The sequence below is a fragment of the Oncorhynchus tshawytscha genome, linkage group LG06, assembly GCF_018296145.1.
Source record: "Oncorhynchus tshawytscha isolate Ot180627B linkage group LG06, Otsh_v2.0, whole genome shotgun sequence".
Taxonomy (NCBI): domain Eukaryota; kingdom Metazoa; phylum Chordata; class Actinopteri; order Salmoniformes; family Salmonidae; genus Oncorhynchus; species Oncorhynchus tshawytscha.
In genome coordinates, this window is record NC_056434.1 from 52,755,080 (window position 1) to 52,777,264 (window position 22,185).

Below are 22,185 nucleotides of genomic sequence, written 5' to 3' on the forward strand. Positions count from 1 at the left end.
TTGTAGACCCTATCCAGCATGCTGCTAGTTCAGCTTGACGGGAGACAACATTTCTGGGTTAAGAATTTGTGAAGGTGGTAAATGACATTTTAATGGCATCGGACCGAGGCTCTGCATCTGTCCTCGTGCTCCTAGACCTTAGTGCCGCTTTTGATACCATCGATCACCACATTCTTTTGGAGAGATTGGAAACCCAAATTGGTCTACACGGACATGTTCTGGCCTGGTTTAGATCTTATCTGTCGGAAAGATATCAGTTTGTCTCTGTGAATGGTTTGTCCTCTGACAAATCAACTGTAAATTTCGGTGTTCCTCAAGGTTCCTTTTTAGGACCACTATTGTTCTCACTATATATTTTACCTCTTGGGGATGTTATTCGAAAACATAATGTAAACTTTCACTGCTATGCGGATGACACACAGCTGTACATTTCAATGAAACATGGTGAAGCCCCAAAATTGCCCTCGCTAGAAGCATGTGTTTCAGACATAAGGAAGTGGATGGCTGCAAACTTTCTACTATTAAACTCGGACAAAACAGAGATGCTTGTTCTAGGTCCCAAGAAACAAAGAGATCTTCTGTTGAATCTGACAATTAATCTTAATGGTTGTACAGTCGTCTCAAATAAAACTGTGAAGGACCTCGGCGTTACTCTGGACCCTGATCTCTCTTTTGAAGAACATATCAAGACCATTTCAAGGACATCTTTTTTCCATCTACGTAACATTGCAAAAATCAGAAACTTTCTGTCCAAAAATGATGCAGAAAAATTAATCCATGCTTTTGTCACTTCTGGGTTAGACTACTACAATGCTCTATTTTCCGGCTACCCGGATAAAGCACTAAATAAACTTCAATTAGTGCTAAATACGGCTGCTAGAATCCTGACTAGAACCAAAAAATGTGATCATATTACTCCAGTGCTAGCCTCTCTACACTGGCTTCCTGTCAAAGCAAGGGCTGATTTCAAGGTTTTACTGCTAACCTACAAAGCATTACATGGGCTTGCTCCTACCTATCTCTCTGATTTGGTCCTGCCGTACATACCTACACGTACGCTACGGTCACAAGACGCAGGCCTCCTAATTGTCCCTAGAATTTCTAAGCAAACAGCTGGAGGCAGGGCTTTCACCTATAGAGCTCCATTTTTATGGAACGGTCTGCCTACCCATGTCAGAGACGCAAACTCGGTCTCAACCTTTAAGTCTTTACTGAAGACTCATCTCTTCAGTGGGTCATATGATTGAGTGTAGTCTGGCCCAGGAGTGGGAAGGTGAACGGAAAGGCTCTGGAGCAACGAACCGCCCTTGCTGTCTCTGCCTGGCCGGTTCCCCTCTTTCCACTGGGATTCTCTGCCTCTAACCCTATTACAGGGGCTGGGTCACTGGCTTACTGGGGCTCTCTCATGCCGTCCCTGGAGGGGGTGCGTCACCTGAGTGGGTTGATTCACTGTTGTGGTCATCCTGTCTGGGTTGGCGCCCCCTTGGGTTGTGCCGTGGCGGAGATCTTTGTGGGCTATACTCAGCCTTGTCTCAGGATGGTAAGTTGGTGGTTGAAGATATCCCTCTAGTGGTGTGGGGGCTGTGCTTTGGCAAAGTGGGTGGGGTTATATCCTTCCTGTTTGGCCCTGTCCGGGGTGACCTCGGATGGGGCCACAGTGTCTCCTGACCCCTCCTGTCTCAGCCTCCAGTATTTATGCTGCAGTAGTTTATGTGTCGGGGGGCTGGGGTCAGTTTGTTATATCTGGAGTACTTCTCCTGTCCTATTCGGTGTCCTGTGTGAATCTAAGTGTGCGTTCTCTAATTCTCTCCTTCTCTCTTTCTTTCTCTCTCTCGGAGGACCTGAGCCCTAGGACCTGAGCTCCAGGACTACCTGACATGATGACTCCTTGCTGTCCCCAGTCCACCTGGCCATGCTGCTGTTCCAGTTTCAACTGACCTGAGCCCTAGGACCATGCCCCAGGACTACCTGACATGATGACTCCTTGCTGTCCCCAGTCCACCTGGCCATGCTGCTGCTCCAGTTTCAACTTCCACCTGACTGTGCTGCTGCTCCAGTTTCAACTGTTCTGCCTTATTATTATTCGACCATGCTGGTCATTTATGAACATTTGAACATCTTGGCCATGTTCTGTTATAATCTCCACCCGGCACAGCCAGAAGAGGACTGGCCACCCCACATAGCCTGGTTCCTCTCTAGGTTTCTTCCTAGGTTTTGGCCTTTCTAGGGAGTTTTTCCTAGCCACCGTGCTTCTACACCTGCATTGCTTGCTGTTTGGGGTTTTAGGCTGGGTTTCTGTACAGCACTTTGAGATATCAGCTGATGTACGAAGGGCTATATAAATAAATTTGATTTGATTTGATTTGAAGAATTTGAAACATATTTTTGAGCAGTTTTTCACTCACAAGGCCGAAATCACATTTGTTAGGCACTATATGTATTAGTTCAGCATGGTAGAAGAGACCGTTTCTGGTTGACAAATTTGAAACATATTTTTGAGCAGTTTTTTATGCACATAGCCGAAATTACATTTTTTATGCACTGTACTTGCTAGTTCATCATGGCGGGAGACACCGTTCCTGGGTTACGAAATTGAAATATATTTGTCAGCAGTTTTTCATGCACATGGCAGAAAATCATTTTTAGTCCCTATCCAGCATGTTGCTAGTTCAGTTTGACGAGAGACACGTTTCGGAGTTACGAAATTGAAACATATTTTTCAGCAGTTTTTCATGTACATGGCCGTAAATCTTTTTTTAGGCCCTTTCCAGCATGTTGCTAGTTCAGCATGACGGGAGAAACCGTTTCTGTGTTATGAATTTGTAGCATTTTCAAGCAAATTTTCATGCTCATGGCGAAAAATCTTTTTTTAGGCCTTATCCAGCATGTCGCTACTTCAGCACCTCTTTTGGAGACTGGTTTTTGTTTGGAATTTCGGATGACTGACGTACCCAAAGTAAACTGCCTGTTACTCAGACCCAGAAGCTAGGATATGCACATACTTGGTAGCATTGAATAGAAAACCCTGAAGTTTCCAAAACTGTTAAATTAATGTCTGTGCGTATAACATAACTGATATGGCAGGCGAAAACCAGAGGAAAATCCATCCGGAATTTCTTTTTTTGAAGTCACAGCCAATTTCAAATGGTCTGCTATGGGATCTACTCATAGATAGGACCCAGATTGCAGTTCCTATAGCTTCCACTAGATATCAGCAGTCTTTAGAAAGGGTTTCAGGCTCATTTTCGGAAAAATGAAGAAGTAGTATGACGATTTCCATCTGGTCTGTTTATACAAAAGTGCTCTTGTTGGCGCATGAATGAAGTGCGCGCACTTCGTTATTTATGTTCCCTATTCAACACACTTTTCTCTGTCTTAAATATTATCGTTTATGTAGATAATAGAGTACCTGAGGATGAATTAGAAACATCATTTGGCTTGTTTGGAAAGAATTTACTGGTACATTTTTGGATTCGTTTGTATGCATGTTGAAAGTATGGATTACTGAGATCATTGGCGCCTACTAAACGGAATTTTTTTGGATATAAAAGGACTTTATCAAACAAAACGACCATTCATTGTGTGGCTGGGACCCTTGGGATTGCAAAAAGAGGAATATCTTCAAAGGTGGGTGATTTATTTAATCGCTATTGTTGATTTTGTAACACCTGTGCTGGTTGAAATAATATTTTGGGCTGGGGCGCTGTCCTCAGATAATCGCATAGTATGCTTTCGCCGTAAAGTAAAGACACCGCGGTTGGATTAACAAGAAGGTAAGCTTTTAAATGATGTCGGACACTTGTATTTTCATGAATGTTTAATATTATGATTTTGTATGTTGAATTTGGCTCGCTCCTATTTCAACGGATGTTGTCAACTATTGTCCCGCTAGCGGGTCGCGTATCCCGGAGAGGCTTTAGGATCCTTTTTTCTCAATTTCCGCCTGACTGACATGTCCAAAAAAAAACTGCCTGTTGCTCAGGCCCTGAAGCCAAGATATGCATATAATTGGTACCATTGGAAAGACAACACTTTGACGTTTGTAGAAATGTTAAACTAATGTAGGAGACTATAACACAACAGATATGGTATCCTTTGTTTTGTCTTTGTTTTAATATGGTCAGGGCGTGAGTTGGGGTGGGCAGTCAATGTTTTTTTTTTCTATTATTTGGGATTTCTGTGTTTGGCCTGGTATGGTTCTCAATCAGAGGCAGCTGTCAATCGTTGTCCCTGATTGAGAACCATACTTAGGTAGCCTGTTTTCACCCTTGAGTTGTGGGTGATTATTTTCTGTTTTGTGTCTGCACCAGACAGAACAGTTTCGGTTTCATTTCGTTCTCTTTGTTGTTTTATTCTTTAGTGTTCTGAGTTATAATATATATCATGAACACTTACCACGCTGCACATTGGTCCTCCGATCCTTCCTACCTCTCCTCCTCGTCAGAGGAAGACAACCGTTACAAATCCAAAGAAAAACCAACCGAAATTCTTCGATGGCGGCAACTAAACAGACTTTTTGGGATATAAAGAAGGATTTTATCTAACAAAACAACACTACATGTTATAGCAGGAACCCTTTGGATGACAAATCAGAGGAAGATTTACAAAAAGTAAGTGAATATTTAATCATATTTGTGAATTCATGAAACCTGTGCTGGTGGAAAAATATTTTAATGTGGGGCGCCGTCCTCAAACAATCGCATGCTTCGCTGTAAAGCCTACCGTAAATTGGACAGTGCAGTTAGATTAACAAGAATTTAAGCTTTCAACCGATATAAGACACTTGTATGTACCTAAATGTTTAATATCCACAGTTATGATTATTTATTTGAATTGCGCGCCCTCCATTTTCACCGGAAGTTGTCCTGCTAGGGGAGTTTTTAAAGTAGATGACCCCCTTAATCCGAATAACTCCTGAACTACACTCACTGGACAGTTTATTAGGTACACCTATCTAGTACTGGGTTGGACCCCCTTTGCCTCCAGAGCAGTCTGAATTCTTCAGGGCCATAGATTCTACAAGGTGTCAGAAACATTCCAGAGGGATGTTGGTCCATGCTGACGTGATGGCACCACTAAGTTGTTGCAGTAAATTCATGCCGCGAACAGCCCATTCAATCCTATCCCAAAGATGCTCTATTAGGTTTGGTCAGCAACAATGTTCAGATATGCTGTGGCGTTCAATTAAATCAAAACATGCGCTGAATACGACAAGTGTAGACCGTACTGTGAAATGCTTACTTACAAGCCCTTAACTGACCTTTTTAACCCGTATCTCTCCTTTCTGGGGAGGTTCCCATTGCTTGGAAGGCAGCCACAGTTCGTCCTTTATTTAAAGGGGGAGATCAAGTTGATCCTAACTGTTATAGGCCTATTTCTAATTTGCCCTGTATATCAAAAGTGTTGGAAAAACTTGTCAATAATCAACTGACTGGCTTTCTTGATGTCTATAGTATTCTCTCTGGTATGCAATCTGGATTCCACTATTTTTATTGACTTGGCCCAAGCTTTTGATATGGTAGACCATTCCATTCTTGTGGGCCGGCTAAGGAGTATTGGTGTCTCTGAGGGGTCTTTGGCATGGTCTACTTACTACCTCTCTCAAAGAGTCCAGAGTATAAAGTCAGAAAATCTGCTGTCTCAGCCACTGCCTGTCACCAAGGGAGTACTGCAAGGCTCGATCCTAGGCCCCACGCTCTTCTCAATTTACATCAGCTCAGGCAGTAGGAAGCTCTCTCATCCATTTATATGCAGATGATACAGTCTTAAACTTAGCTGGCCCCTCCCCGTATTTTGTGTTAAACGCTCTATAACAAAGGTTTTTGGTTTAGTAAGAAGAATGCCCCTCTCCCCACAGGTGTGATTACTCCCTCTGAGGGTTTAGATTTTGAGTTAGTCACCTCATACAAGTACTCGGGAGTATGTCTAGACGGTACACTGTCCTTCTCTCAGCACATATCAAAGCTGCAGGCTAAAGTTAAATCTAGACTTGGTTTCCTCTATCGTAATCGCTCCTCTTTCACCCCAGCTGCCAAACTTACCCTGATTCAGATGACCCTCCTAACCATGCTAGATTATGGAGATGGGTTATAGATCGGCAGGTAAGGGTGCTGTTGAGCGGCTAGATGTTCTTTACCATTCAGCCATCAGATTTGCCACCAATCCTCCTTATAGGACACATCACTGCACTCTATACTCCTCTGTAAACTGGTCATCTCTGTATACCCATTGCAAGACCAACTGGTTGATGCTTATTTATAAAACCCTCTTAGGCCTCACTCCCCCTATCTGAGATATCTACTGCAGCCCTCATCCTCCACATATAACACCTATTCTGCCAGTCACATTCCGTTAAAGGTCCCCAAAGCACACACATCCCTGGGGCGCTCGTCTTTTCAGTTCGCTGCAGATAGCGACTGGAACGAGCTGCAACAAGCACTCAAACTGGACAGTTTTATCTCAATCTCTTCATTCAAAGACTCAATCATGGACACTCTTACTGACAGTTGTGGCTGCTTTGCGTGCTGTGTTGTCTCTACCTTCTTGCCCTTTGTGCTGTTGTCTGTGCCCAATAATGTTTGTACCATGTTTTGTGCTGCTACCATATTGTGTTGCTACCATGTTGTGTTGTTGCCTTGCTATGTTGTCTTAGGTCTCTCTTTATGTAGTGTTGTGTTGTCTCTCTTGTCGTGGTGTGTGTTTTGTCCTGTCATGACGTTGGCCTGGGGGTAGGTTTATGACAGTCATAAGTACCTATTCCCCCCTTTTTCCTCTCTCTACCCTACTGATGTGAAATATGAAAACCCCTTGGTTAACATAGAGATTCTGGGAACATCAGAAGGTGGGGGGAAATTAACTATATTCTGGTAATCTGACCAATTGAACATATGTGGTGGTACTTAATGAATATGATGTCAGTTCGGTTGTCATCTGAGACATTCTCATCAATGATAAGATGACATAAACTCTACAGTGGAAATTCTGCACATTGTAGTTATCGGATTCACATGGAATTTTTGTTCAATTTAAATGTTTGAATATAAAATTATTGGTGAAGAGATGAAATGTAATTTTAGCTTCCAAATGAGAGATTTGGGTTTTCATAAGGTTAGGGCTCTGCTCAATCAGTGGCCCTCCCCTGTGAAGGGACATGGGTTGTAAAACTTTTCAAACACGCCCTGCTCTCCCTTCCTATATAAAGCGTTGACAACAATATAACCTCCTGTTCCAAGTACGTGAGGTCTGCAGCCTCTGCGTTAAAAGGACTAACATGTCAACTACCGAACTAAACCAACCTCAGCGTGAGCTTTGGTTGCGAATGGTATGAACTTTGAACTCTTATTCACTACAGAAGTGATACCTCCTAGCCGTTGAGTTAGCAACAGCAGCTGCAAAAGCAGGCTAGGAAATAACAGACAGAGTATCCCAACGATGTTACTACAACGTATCCAATTGACCACCAGAGACATTCTTGTCAAAGGACAAAGGACTCGGTTTGGCAACACGACCTTCCACCAACCTACCGAAGCGCAGTTGAGAGTAAATATTTATTGCATTTTCCTTTTCCAAATGGGCGGTAATTTAGAATGCATAAGATACTGTATTTATGATAGCACAGCTTCTCCCTTTGTCCCTCAGTCTTCCCGCTCTTTCACTCAAACCCAGCCCCTTTTCTTTTGTGTAACCAGCTGTCATATCTGTTCTGCCCGCTAGGGACGTTTTCCTTTATGACGTAATTTGTAATCAATGTATGATTCATTCTTTGTATATGTAATTATGTGGGATTAGTTAGGTATTTAGTAAATAAATAATTAAACCCAATTTTGTATTGCCGATTCAACTTGTTAGCCAGGGTTCGTGAAGATTTTACAAGAATTTACAACTTTCAGATGAGACTGAATTAAGGTGACGATTAATATTGACTGCTATTGATGTAAAATATTACTAGGTCTTTAAGAGTTTATTCAGAAAATAACAGCTCTATAAATATTATTTTGTGGTGCCCCGACTCTCTAGTTAATTACATTTACATAATTAGCTCAGTCAGGTAATATTAATTACGGAGAAAGGATTTTATAGAATAGCATGTCATATCACTTAATCCGGCATAGCCAAAGACACGACAGTCCTATATTTATATATATTTAAAATATATATTTTTTTATCCCAGCCCGTCCCCGCAGGAGGCCTTTTGGTAGGCTGTAATTTTAAATAAGAATTTGCCCTTAACTACCTTGCCTAGTTAAATAAACAAAAAACAACAACAGTGAAGTAAAAAAAAGAATTAAGAAAATATTTACCAAATCAACTAAAGTAAAAAATGATAACAAGTAACATAATAAAATAACAATTACGTGGCTGTATACAGGGGGTACCGGTACCGAGTCAATGTGTGGGGGTACAGCTTAGTCGAGGAAATTTATACATGTAGGTAGGGGTGAAGCGATTATGCACAGATAATAAACAGTGAGTAGCAGCAGTGTACAAAACATGGAGGTGGGGTAGCATGCACACACACAAACACACACACACACACACACACACACAACAACCGATTGAAGAAACCAAGGACTGAGAAATCCATCTTGAAATCATAAAATTGAAAAACTACACAGGCATTTCTGGCACAATCCTCTTTTTCCATGGCTGGTGCACATCTCAAGGCTGAAGCAGCAAAACACATGTTTCTAATACAGCTGTAAAGAGAGAAAAGACTGGGCCTAATATAGGTCATACAAGAAGTTTGGTAGTGATTCATATGTTGATGATGTAAAGAATATTTGCTGGTCTGTGGTGTGTAATGAGGAGCAACCAGATGCTGCACTTGACCCATTTCCGAAATTACTTATTCCAGTTACTAATAATCATGCACCCATTAAGAAAAAACTGTAGACCTCCACAAGTCTGATTCATCTTTGGGAGCAATTTCCAAATGCCTGAAGGTACCACATTCTTCTGTACAAACAATAGTACGCAAGTATAAACACCATGGGACCATGCAGCCATCATACCTCTCAGGAAGGAGAAGTATTTTGTCTCGTAGAGAGGAACGTACTTTGGTGCGAAAAGTGAAAATCAATCCCAGAACAACAGCAAAGGACCTTGTGAAGATGCTGGAGGAAACAGGTACAAATGTATCTATATCCACAGTAAACTGAGTCCTATATCGACATAACCTGAAAAGCCGCTCAGCAAGGAAGAAGCCACTGCTCCAAAACTGCCATAAAAAAGCCAGACTACAGTTTGCAACTGCACATGGGGACAAGGATCGTACTTTTTGGAGAAATGTCCTCTGGTCTGATGAACCAAAAATAGAACTGTTTGGCCATAATGACCATCGTTATGTTTGGAGGGAAAAGGGGGAGGCTTGCAAGCCGAAGAACACCATCCCAACCGTGAAGCACGAGGGTGGCAGCATCATGTTGTGGGGGTGCTTTGCTGCAGGAGGGACTGGTGCTCTTCACAAAATAGATGACATCATGAGGCAGGAAAATTATGTGGATATATTGAAGCAACATCTCAAGACATCAGTCAGGAAGTTAATGCTTGGTCACAAATGGTTGTTCCAAATAGACAATGACCCCAAGCATGCTTCCAAAGTTATGGCTTAAGGACAACAAAGTCAAGGTATTGGAGTGGCCATCACAAAGCCCTGACCTCAATCCTATAGAAGATTTGTGGGCAGAACTGAAAAAGCATGCTCGAGCAAGGAGGCCTACAAACCTGACTCCGTTACACCAGCTCTGTCAGGAGGAATGGGCCAAAATTCACCCAACTTATTGTGGGAAGCTTGTGGAAGGCTACGAGAAACGTTTGACCCAAGTTAAACAATTTAAAGGCAATGCTACCAAATACTAATTGAGTGTATGTAAACTTCTGACCCACTGGGAATGTGATGGATGAAAGAAATAAAAGCTGAAATAAATCATTCTCGCTACTATTATTTTGACATTTCACATTCTTAAAATTAAGTGCTGATCTTAACTGACCTAAAACGGGATTTTTACTAGGATTAAATGCCAGGAATTGTGAAAAACTGAGTTTAAATGTATTTGGCTAAGGTGTATGTACACTTCCGACTCCAACTGTACATTAATATCCACACATTGTTATTCTGTTTGTTTATGTTTTTGTTTTTCATAGTCCTATATTTTCTATTGTGTCTTTCATTGTCTGTCTATAGTAAATGCCTCTTTTGCCTCTTGTGTAGTAAAGTGACTTCTACTGTGTTGTGGCCTATGAATGACCATGCTCTCCAGGTGGGCCCAGAGCGAGCCCTCAACAGATCCTCAGTGGCCCCTGGGACAGAAAGCCATGCCCACTAGGTCCCCCAGGCTGCAAGTCCCAGCCATTAAAATATTAGCTACTGCTAAAGGATACCTCCAAAGTCACACAGCCAACAGAAATAATGAATGGGCTCCTGGAATCACAAATATTGTGCCTGCGCGTGCACACATAAAAAACATGCACGCATGCACGCACTGACGCAGGCATGCAAGCGCACATGTGCAAGCGCTCAAGCATGTAGAATGTACACATACTGAACAGGCACATGTGCACACTCAGCAAGAGCAGACCCAGGGAGGTAGTGTATTGAGGGGAGCTGGGGCCTATACCGTCAGCTGACTACTCACCTGCATAGATAAAGTGGGGCAAACTCTAGAGGGGAAGGCCAAACAACAGGGCTAATTGGAGACACATTCCACCCATTACCACTATTATACTGCCTCACTGCTTTTTTTCAGAAAGATTTTGCCACGGCTTCAGAAACTCAGTGTTGAAATACAATGCCTGGCCCCACCCTTGCAGCTAACCAACCCCAACCCTGGGGGTTAATGAAAGGCCCAAAGTCATTTTTTTTTAGCTAAAACCACTGATGCAAACACATTCCACCAAATCAACCATTTACTGTAACTGTAAATCTGTTAACTGCACTCTAATACACAGTAGAATAGATAACAATTAGAAAACACTGTACAAGTCTTTGGGTTGTCTGTAGCATTTGACAATATCTCTGATTTTAATTCTCATGCCCATTAGGTTACACTACTGCTTTTAAAAATATGTGCTTTATTGTTGAACATCATTCTTTTGGTAGAGCTCCTAGACACGCACTTGTACATACAGCATCTCATCATTTTGTGAAAATGGACAAAGAATCCTCGGATCCCCCAATCCTCTTTAATTAGGCTCTCTGTTGGGACCATTACTTTCTGGTGTTACACTACCTCTCCCTGAATCCACAGAGAAAATGATGATGGTGAGACAAAATAACAAAACAGACAAAAATGATTAAAGAAAAAACTGACTAATAGTGACAGCCAGAGTAAGGAGGATAGGTTCCCTTGTAGTGTCTGGTTCTTCTCAATCTCCTTGAGGTAGTTCTTCTTTCTCACCATCACCCAGGCCTTGGCTTTTAGGGCTTCAAGTTCAGGTTCTTTGTTTGTGACAAATTGATGGCAAGAAAAGGCTGCACAAATAATAAATTATTGATCGATTGACTGATTGGGCTTCCAATGGGATGGGAGGCTACGTTTGGGAAGTTCTGAAGGGGATAGTTTCTTAGTCCACAAACACTTGTGACATGCTTCCACACTACAACGCTGGCCTGCCTCCAACAGCCCCAGCTTGACTTTCCATTATGCTGCGCATTAAGGCTTGCATTTCTTCCCTCTACTTTTTCATGCCCTTTTTCCATCACAGGAAGCCAGATGGGAGTCTGGCATGCAAGGTATTTCACCTCATTCCATCAATGGACACACCCACAGTCACACACTTTCTCTCTGTACACTAACTTAGAACCTGCGTCTGGTATGCCCTGCCTTTTCACACGAGTGTAAATGAACACCATGGCTCATTCAGTCACATGTTTGACACTGCAATTGGGGTCGTTTTTTTGCCAGCGAAAAATGCACTCTAGCAAAAGCTGCATAGTGTCACGGTCGTCCTCCTCTTCATCTGAAGAGGACCAAAATGGACCAAAATGCGGCGTGATATGTGTTCATCATGAATTTTAATAAAGAAAACACTGAACACTGAAACACTATACAAAAACAGTAAACAAAACAACAACCGTGAAGCTAATGCGAGCTGCGCTGAAACAAGCCATCAACATAGACAATCACCCACAAACAAACAGTGCAACCCAGGCTACCTAAGTATGATTCTCAAACAGAGACAACTAATGACACCTGCCTCTGATTGAGAACCATACTAGGCCGAAACATAGAAATACCCAAATCATAGAAAAACAAAGACTAGACTGCCCACCCCAACTCACGCCCTGACCATACTAAATAATGACAAAACAAAGGAAATAAAGGTCAGAACGTGACGCATAGTGTATGGAATAGAAGTTTGATGGAGTTCCCCCCTTTTAAACTCCCCCGTGCTATTCTGCTTCATACTGTTAAAAACAAATTAAATTTATGACCATAAATTGCTGAATCTACACTACCGTTCAAAAGTTTGTGGTCACTTAGAAATGTCCTTATTTTGAAAGAAAGCAATTTTTTTGTCCATTCAAATATCAAATTGTTCAGAAATACAGTGTAGACATTGCTATAGTTGTAAATGACTATTGTAGTTATGATTTTTAATGGAATATCTACAGAGGCCCATTATCAGCAAACATCACTCCTGTGTTCCAATGGCACGTTGTGTTAGCTAATCCAAGTTGTGTTAGCTAAACCAATTTTAAAAGGCTAATCCTTAGAAAACCCTTTTGCAATTATGTTAGCACAGCTGAAAACTGTTGTGCAGATTAAAGAAGCAATACAACTGGACTTCTTTAGATTAATTGAGTATCTGGAGTATTAGCATTTGTGGGTTCGATTACAGGCTCAAAATGACCAGAAACTCAGTCTATTCTTGTTCTGAGAAATGAAGGCTATTTCATTGCAGAAATTGCCAAGGACCTGAAGATCTCGTACAACGCTGTGTACTACTCCCTTCACAGAACAGCACAAACAGGCTCTAACCAGAATAGAAGGAGTGGGAGGCCCCAGTGCACAACTGAACAAGAGGACAAGTACATTAGTGTCTAGTTTGAGAAACAAACGCCTCACAAGTCCTCAACTGGCAGCTTCATTGAATAATACCCACAAAACACCGGTCTCAACGTCAACATTGAAGAGGTGACTCCGGGATGCTTGCCTTCTAGGCAGAGTTGCAAAGAAAAGGCCTTTTCAGACTGGCCAATAAAAATAAAAGATTAAGATGGGCAAAAAAACACAGACACTGGACAGATGTAGATTGGAAAAAAAGTGTTATGGACAGACAAATCTAAGTTTGAGGTGTTTGGATCAAAAAGAAGAACATTTGTGAGATGCAGAAAAATTCAAAGATGCTGGAGGGGTGCTTGACGCCATCTGTCAAGCATGGTGGAGGCAATGTGATGGTCTGGGGTGCTTTGGTGATTGTAAAGTGGTAGATTTGTACAGGGTAAAAGGGATCTTGAAGAAGGAAGGCTATCACTCCATTTTGTAACACCCTGCCATACCCTGTGGATGGCACATCATTGGAGCCATTTTCCTCCTACAACAGGACAATGACCCAAAGCACAGCTCCAAACTATGCATGAACTATTTAGGGAAGAAGCAGTTAGCTGGTATTCTGTCAATAATGGAGTGGCCAGCACAGTCACCGGATCTCAACCCTGTTGTGGGAGCAGCTTGAACCGTATGGTAACGTAAGAAGTGCCCTTCAAGCCAATCCAACTTGTGGGAGGTGCTTCAGGAAGCATGGGGTGAAATCTCTTCAGATTACTTCAACAAATTCACAACTAGAACGCCAAGGTCTCCAAGGCTGTAATTGCTGCAAATGGAGGATTCTTTGACGAAAGCAAAGTTTGAAGGACACAGTTATTATTTCAATTAAAATTCATTATTTATAACCTTGTTAATGTCTATTTCCTATTCCTTTTGCAGCTCATAGAAATGTCCTTGTTTTCCACATTTCTATGTGACCCCAAACTTTTGAATGGTGGTGTAATTCGTGCTGATAAAAAAAAATTCGTAGGTCTCAAATTCACACACTTTTGATAAGACTTAAACTGCAAATGATTGAGATATCAGTGTCACCAACAAAAACTTAAACAATAGGCCTGTAGCAAATGTAGCATATGGCACACATTTTTCACCTGCAAATAGCGCTTTTTCGGTAGTGCTCAAAACATGATAATCCGAGAGCAGCATTTATTTTTCAACTTGAAGCAATGAGCGCAATCAGTCCTCTATGACATGTCACGGATTCCCCCTGTACTGCTCCTTATTCCGTGCACTGTCTCATTACGCACACCTGATTCCAATTCCCCTGATTAGTAATTGTATATAGGTGCCCTCTGTTCACCATTGTCTTGTCGGTTATTGTTCCCATGTCCGTTGGTCTTGTGAGTACCTGTGTTTTGTTTCGACTTTCATGCTGCACGTATTGTGCACTCGTTATTCATGGTCTCATCCTGTGTAGTGTTTATTCACTCATTTGTTTGGGTTTTTTCTATACATGTTTGTTTTGGGCTTCGTCCCCGTACTTTTTCATGGCATGCTGTATTTGGGTGGAGTATTTAAAATCCCCTAATTTGTATTCCTGTGCCTGTATAATCATTTATACAATGTGACATGACAAAAAAAATCAACAGAGTAGGCTAATAAGTCGTTTGTTTTTTGGGGTTTGTTTCAGGCAAAACAATTTGAAGATCAAGGGGTATTAATTGGAATGACTGGAAATCTGAGTTTTTTTTGTTTTTTTAAATGTGAAGATAGCCTAATCGTATTATCTGTAGTAGAAGCAATGGGTTTAGAAGAAGCCTAGATAAGTAACCCATAAAGTAAACTAACATTGATTTATCCTGCAATCAAAGTTGTGCCATTGGTAATTTTAATTTGTCGTCTTCTAATGCCTTAAGCAGGTTGACGTTTATTGGGATGAGTCTTATCCTTGAGGCAGAACTGAGACATTTCTGCTAGATGGGCCAGCTGCAAAGTCAAAATTGGCTTGGTAATTTATTTAATTTAAGGCTAGACATTAGGGTTCGCAGTGTGGTTAAATTCACAATCAGATTTTATGACTTTGTGGCTGTGCCAGCTACTAACCACTCTGCAGAGCTGCCTCGAACTAGATTCATGACAAAAACTCTAACCTGCACCTCCTAAGGGGAATGAAATCTAAATGTAACTGAAAGTATCAGATTATGTTACTGAGTTTGGTTAATCCAAAAGTTACTGATTACAATTTGCAAGGCAGTCATTGATGTGCATAATGGAGTGACTGAGGCCAGTTTAGAACCTGGTAGCAATGGTAGCGGAGTGCAGCAGACCGTAGTGATCAAATATAATGGACGTGGTATTGTGGATCACTACAGCTGAAAGCCCCTCTGAGTTATAACACACTATTCATTGTCTCCGTTACATTGGCAATGCACAAAAGTGTGACAGATGTCATAAGCATTCGTAACAGCTAATAACAAACATGTAATGTCATTACTACTAACGTGGTTTATGCTCCACTACATTTCTGGTTGAATGTTCAGAACAGAGAAAGACACACTATTCTGAGAAATTACAATATAAGTGACAATTACCCAAACACCCAGCACTTGACTAGTCCTTTGGTCACCACAACTGGATGTAGACATGCCAGTATAACCTCAGATACTTACTGATAAGGGCGTAGAATTCATCTTTATCTTTGCAACACCTGACAAAGCATGCATTTTGTGAAATGAGTGTCATTGTATTTTCATATAAAAGAGGAATACTTCATCAAAATGAAACCAGCATCTACCCAGGCCTGAGTGCCAAACTGCTAAAACAGAGGGCAACCTACAACAAGGCGAGATCCCCACTACGCAAGCTAAACCGGAGATGCCGCTTCATCCAACCTGAAAAACGAATCTTGACCTTCCAGAATACAACACACTTGTTTTCCACTGCCAAGGAGGCTCAACGCTTCTTTTCGAAGCACATCAAGCCCAACACACAGGGGGACAAGCCGACAAGATGTAGGCTAACCCCAACTTGACTGGCTCAATATTCAGGTAGAGTATTCTATCCATGCACAATCACGCAACCTAGCCCATGGCTATGATGCTGCCCTCAGTATAAGACAATAATGAGGACAACCCCTCAATACTACTATTGTTGAACATTGGACTTTATTATATTGCCTATGGACCAATATATTGCAGTGTCATTGACACTGGGGCTGCTTCCTTGTGGGGCTAGAGCGCCTTGAATATGTATATATGGTAATATAAATTGGGTAGTTATGTTTTAGGGAGATGGCTAGTCCCATATGGGCTACCACACAATTCCTTTAGTTTTTTTTCTTCCTGTTGATTGAATTTATCTCCCAGAGAGGACTTGGCCTACAGGCCATGGTTAGTGCTATAGGTTTGTAATTCTATAGAGCACTTATATGCTTACAGGTCCAATGCAGCCATTTTTATCTCGGTATCAAATCATTTCTGGGTAACAGTTACCTTTTTAGCAAAGAGCAATTTCCCAAGCAGGAATTTAGGTAGTAGCATGCTAGACCTCCAGTTATTGTGCTAATGCTAGTTAGCTTTGGATCACAAAATTACTACTAACTTCACAATGACGGTGTAGGCCGTCATTGTAAATAAGAATTTGTTCTTAAATGACTTGCCTAGTTAAATAAAGGTTCAATGTAAATCCACATCTGACTCTGGTCAAGTAGATAAAGGGCATTGCAAAAAGTATCACTTTAATGTGTACAGTGCATTTGGAAAGTATTCAGACACACACCCCAGTTCAATCTACACACAATGACAAAGGAAGTTAATGTATTAAACATAATAATCTGTCGAAGAAGGGATCCGGTGTGCTGGGACAGCACTGCCCTGACTCCTACTTCGGAGGCATCCACCTCGATGATGAAGGGAAGTGAGGGGTCGGGATGTGCCAGCAGTGGTGAGGCTTGCCTTCAGCGCCTCGAACGTCCTCTCCGCCTCTGCCGTCCAATGAAGCCTCTGGGGACCTCCTCTCAGCATGGAGGTAAGAAGCGCAACCACAGTGCTGAAGCCACGGGTGAACCCCAGGAATCGCTGTACTGCTTTCACTGAGTTGATGGGCCATGACCTGACTGCGCTGACGCGTTGCTCCTCCATCTCCACTCCCTCCATGAATATGAGGTGGCCCATAAAGGACATGGGCCGCTGGGAAAAAAAATCTAAATAATTTTAACATATAGATGATGCTCCAACAGTCTTCAAGGCACAGACCTGACCAATGCTGGGCGCGGTCAGCAGAATACACCAAAATGTTGTTTAAATAAACCACAACGCCCCATCCCAGCATGCCCCAAAACACTTCGTTAATAAAGGCCTGGAAGACTGAAGGAGCATTAGACAGGCCAAAGGGATTGGAACTTCATTAAAGTTACATGTGAACATCTGTCATCTTCAACATGTAAAGGATTGAGAATGTAAAAGTTTATTGAACAACCCTGCTGCTCCCTGTGGGCTGTAATTAGCTGGAAATCACCATAGTTTAAATATTATTTTGTTCAGCTGTTTGTATGAATAGAGGGAAACATTAATTTTGTTCTCCAATGCTTGACATTGTGGCTGAATGAATTTGTCTTGGCTATGTGTACATGGATTTGCCATATGGCAACGAAAAAGGAAAGAATGGAGATGGGGAGCTCTTTGTGTTGGAAATTGGAACAAGGCCGTCCGAGGTACACGTGTGTGTGCTTGGAGCTGGCAAAGTCATTCTTGCCATCAAAAGTCTTCATTTTCAAACTATTGGCTAAGCCACTGATAGGGGCTTTGTCTGCATTATGAATGGGGTATAGGCATCTTCGTCTAGCATGCCGAGTGCGTGGCTTTCTTTCAATTAAGGGTAAACTTGTAAGTATGACAAACTGAATGGTTTGTTTCAATGGACAATTAAAGACTAGTATAAAGACTAGTGTTTTTTTTTCTTTCTCTCTTATTCAGGTAGGTAGCCTCCACGGCCGAGGTGGTGTGGCACGTTGGAGTAAATCGTGTGGTTGAGAGGTTCTTTAGACAAGTTGTTGAGTGCGGGTGAAAGTGGGAGTGCCCGTGTGGACAATGCGGGTTCCAAAGGCAGCTGCTGCCGTTCTTTAGAAGCAAAAGGGCCTTTAAATTTGACTATATCCCGCAAGCTGCCATGCTGCACATGGCTGCATATGTGAATGCACCATCCCAATGCAATCCAACTAAGCTTGTACTTCTCATCTTTCTTATTCTAGTTATTTCTTCAAAAACCAAGGACAACTTTTTTTTTTAGCATCCAGCAATAACAAAGTTGACCTTGAAGGATGTTATGAGGAACATTATTAGGCTGCGGGGCTTTGTATTTAGATACAATTGTATCGTTAATAGTCTATGCTTGCTTGATTTAATGTCCATGATTCTCTTGCCAGATGAGTTTGTAATCAGAAATGCTCTGAATTTTCATCGTAGGGAAAGGGGTAGGCTATTTGATGGCAAAACAGAGTGGGCGGCGCAAATTGTGTTTCTTGTTGTGTCTGGTTCCAACAGATGCAGCTATGAGGTGACGTAGGCTATGGAAGGAGTGTCTACACGGCTGTAAGCATTTGTTACCACTTTACAAACAGGTGGGATAATTCACACTCTAAAACTGACCCTTCCCGTAAAATATTCTGAGGTGACATAAATCAAATTGTTACATTTCAACAAAAATATTTTATTTTCATCTTTTGCTGAACAGAAATTCAGGGCAAAAAAAAATTCTCAGAAGCACAATAATCTACTTTAAGTGTACTATAAAAGCTACATGGTTGCAAAACAAAACGGGGAAAAAAATTGTAAATAAAAGGCTGCCCTTAGGCTAAATCAAAAAGGTATTTGCAAATATATAAATAAGTTAGAATAGTCTTAAAATATAGCCTATATTTAAAGGGGTCATCATTTGCCTGAGCCTTTCTGGTCACAGTGACGCAGATTTCCCTACCCAATCACAAATTACTCTACTACGAACTAAACTATCAGTTTCCTCGACCAGTTAGTGTGTAACAGTGTTTTTAGTTTTGCTTTCCCTTCTAATGTTTATCGGGAATAAAATAACCCCACAGTGTATGCGCAATTACGCGCAAGTAACTATTGTGTCCATATGTAAAACGGCCAGTGTTCTTGTAGCCATATTGAACTATAAACTATAGCTACATACCTTCAACGAATTCTCTTGCGTTGAGTTTGTTCTACATGACATTGAGACGAAGAATGGTGGCAAGTGCTCTCATTTAGCTTCGTTTCGGTCGTCATCCGTTTTCGTTTCACGTAGACGTCTGGGAAAAAAGTAACATTTAAATCCAAGAACTCATTGCATGGCCCAGGTGGCCAAATATTAGCCCACTGACCGGACAACACAGGAAAATAACTACGTCACTTACCCAAATATATCTCGAGATTCAGCATCAATGCGTAAAACACACTGGGCTTAGCCTACAGATATTTAGGCCTACCTGTAGCAAGTGTCATTGTCGTAGTAGTAGTTATTTTGCATCGAACACACGGGACTTGTTTGCGAGTAGGCTTCCCCGAGTTCAGCTTCACTGCGCAGTTCTCCGGGTTGACCGGTGAGGCATAGAGTGTTACTTTTGGAGTTGGTCACGCGGTCATCACAATGAGGCGATACATCCTGAGAAGAGGAGTCCAGTAGGATAACGTCAACGTCTGGCTTCACATTGACCGGTGTTACAACAATCCTAGCCATCCCGACCTGTACAGAATCTTGGTAGGAAACAGGGCTCGTATCCACCGGGGTTTCCTCCCACACATAGTCCCCAGGCAGTGGCACTTCGGCCTCGAAATTAAAGTTCCATTTCTGCTGGTCCCTATACGAAATCTCCCGCATCTTGGATTTCATATCCCGGTTCAGTTTGTCGTGATCCACCGGCCCAAAAAGATTACGACAGACGCCCGTAGGTGCGTGGAGAGGAAAGGTCATTGGTGTGGACAACCTCTCCATGGCGCTGCTTAATAGCAGGACGTTTAACATTGTTTTCCCCAAATTCAACAAGAGGTGTAAATAAATCCCAGGTTAGAGTGTCCTTAAATAGTTAGGGTTGCGTTTGCCCTCTTGTTTCTATTGAGTAGCGCCACACGGTTCTCATTTAAATGTACAGGAGTAGAGCGTCACACCGTATTTAAAGGCCCATCAAGAGGTTGTCGGTTCATCTAGCGAGATCGCTCGACCATTGGTTCGTTTACGTCCAACGCTTTCTAAGAATCCGTAACCCATGTCCATTGGCTGGTACGAATATTTGGACAGGGGCCAGGAAGATTTGTGCCTGGGGTGTCAGTATTGGGAATTGACTGAATGCATTTCCAAAGTCGATGTGAAACTGTTGCTACCTCAAGATTGCCCTTCTGCTTGTCCACAGTTCAGGGTTGCCATGTCGACCGTTTTCTAGCATTGGGCTACTGTGGAAAGTGTTTATGGTCCAGGGTTGCGGGTTTTAGAGCTACCTTAAAATTTGCGCCTGCGGCCACCATGTCATTTCTCTTAAAAATGTAATATTTCACTGTGACCTGCTGTTGCTGAGTGAGTGAGTGAATGGTGGGCTATGATTGAAATGACAAGGCACTTTATAACGGGTTTTAGTCTTAACGCCTGGCACAGTATGACACTGCGGTCAAGCAATCTGCACTGTAGAATTTTCGTGCGCACATGGAGTGTACATATGGTATCGCGCGGAATATGCTTGACAGGGATAGACGCTCCTATCGACGAACCTCTTCTAAACATATGTAGTGTTGCCAGTGAATTGTGTGAGGGTGATTTTATATGTTCATAACCAGTAACTTCATTCAAAAAGTGAAACAAATTGTATTGACTTTATTAACGCTGTTTTTGTTTCGGTTTCGGTAGCAACACGCATCACAAGCAGAGACTGATTAATATAGTCATGATTCGATAACCTGTTGCCAAATATGATGTATAATTTTGGAATGGTCATTCTTTTAATTGAATAACTAATTCAAATAGATTGCCAATACAAGTAATTACCGAGTTTCATCTCATATTCCATAAGTTATACATATCCCATATTGGAGACTTATTGAAAGGTTAACATTGTTTCAAATATGTACCATTTTGAAAATACACATACATATTGGCCATATACCACAAATCCCAAACCGCCTTAAGTGACAATTAAATAGTTTCAAATACTTTGTTAGCAACCTCAGTGGATTAATGTAGTACTACTACTCCACTATCTATGTTATGGATTGGAAGCATCTTTATGGTTAAATTTTGAAAATGCACCCCTCCAGACCTACTTACATTGAATACGTGATAATGGCGTTCATCCTATATTGGAGACTCATTTAAAAGGCCATTTCAATTGCAGTCAGCAAACTCAACGGAATAAAGATGTACTACACTGTAAAACTTTTCTGCCATTTCAACACAAACTATCAAAGCGAGACCCAAATGCAGACACAGGAGGCAGATGGTTGGAGTCTTACAATGTTTATTCATCCAAAGAGGTCGGCAAGAGAATGGTCGTGGACAGGCAAAAAGGTCAATACCAGATCATAGTCCAGGTGGTACAGAGTGGCAGACAGGCTCGTGGTCAAGGCAGGCAGAATGGTCAGGCAGGTGGGTACAAAGTCCAGAAACCGGCAAGGGTCAAAACCGGGAGTATTAGAAAAGGAGAATGCAAAAAGCAGGAGAACGGAAAAACCGCTGGTTGACTTGGAAACATACAAGACAAACTGGCACAGAGACAGGAAACACAGGGATAAATACACTGGGGAAAATAAGCGACACCTGGAGGGGGTGGAGACAATCACACGGACAGGTGAAACAGATCACGGCGTGACAAAAACACTAGGATGCACAGTATAATACCATACATGTGTTTTACAGCATTCATGTTCTAGATTGCACTTCATTATGGGTAAAATCCTGAAAAATACTGTAATTTGGAAGCCTCCTGTAAAAATTACTCTAACATACTATATTTCTTTACAGTAATAGCTTATGCCTATTTACCAGTTTCAGGCGCCAACCTGAAGTCAGGTGAGACACATGAAGTTCAGACTATTTTAGTAAATATCTTCTTGAAGTGGAATAATATTTTCACCAGCTGCTGGGTAGTTACTGTGCCTTGTTTATAAGCATACTTATTGCTAGCCAACATTGAATTACTGCATGTTTCCTTAGC

The 22,185-nt window shown here is 41.8% G+C and overlaps 1 long non-coding RNA gene and 1 pseudogene across 1 annotated transcript; one reads left to right on the forward strand and one right to left on the reverse strand.

Moving 5' to 3' along the window:
* The first annotated feature begins 14,367 nt into the window (after positions 1–14,367).
* On the forward strand, positions 14,368–16,914 carry LOC121846686. Its single transcript, XR_006083633.1, has 3 exons — positions 14,368–14,389; positions 15,750–16,036; positions 16,834–16,914. It is a non-coding gene; the product is annotated as an uncharacterized LOC121846686 (long non-coding RNA).
* A 172-nt stretch (positions 16,915–17,086) lies between these two features.
* LOC112252719 lies at positions 17,087–20,377 on the reverse strand (annotated as a pseudogene).
* Positions 20,378–22,185: the final 1,808 nt, after the last annotated feature.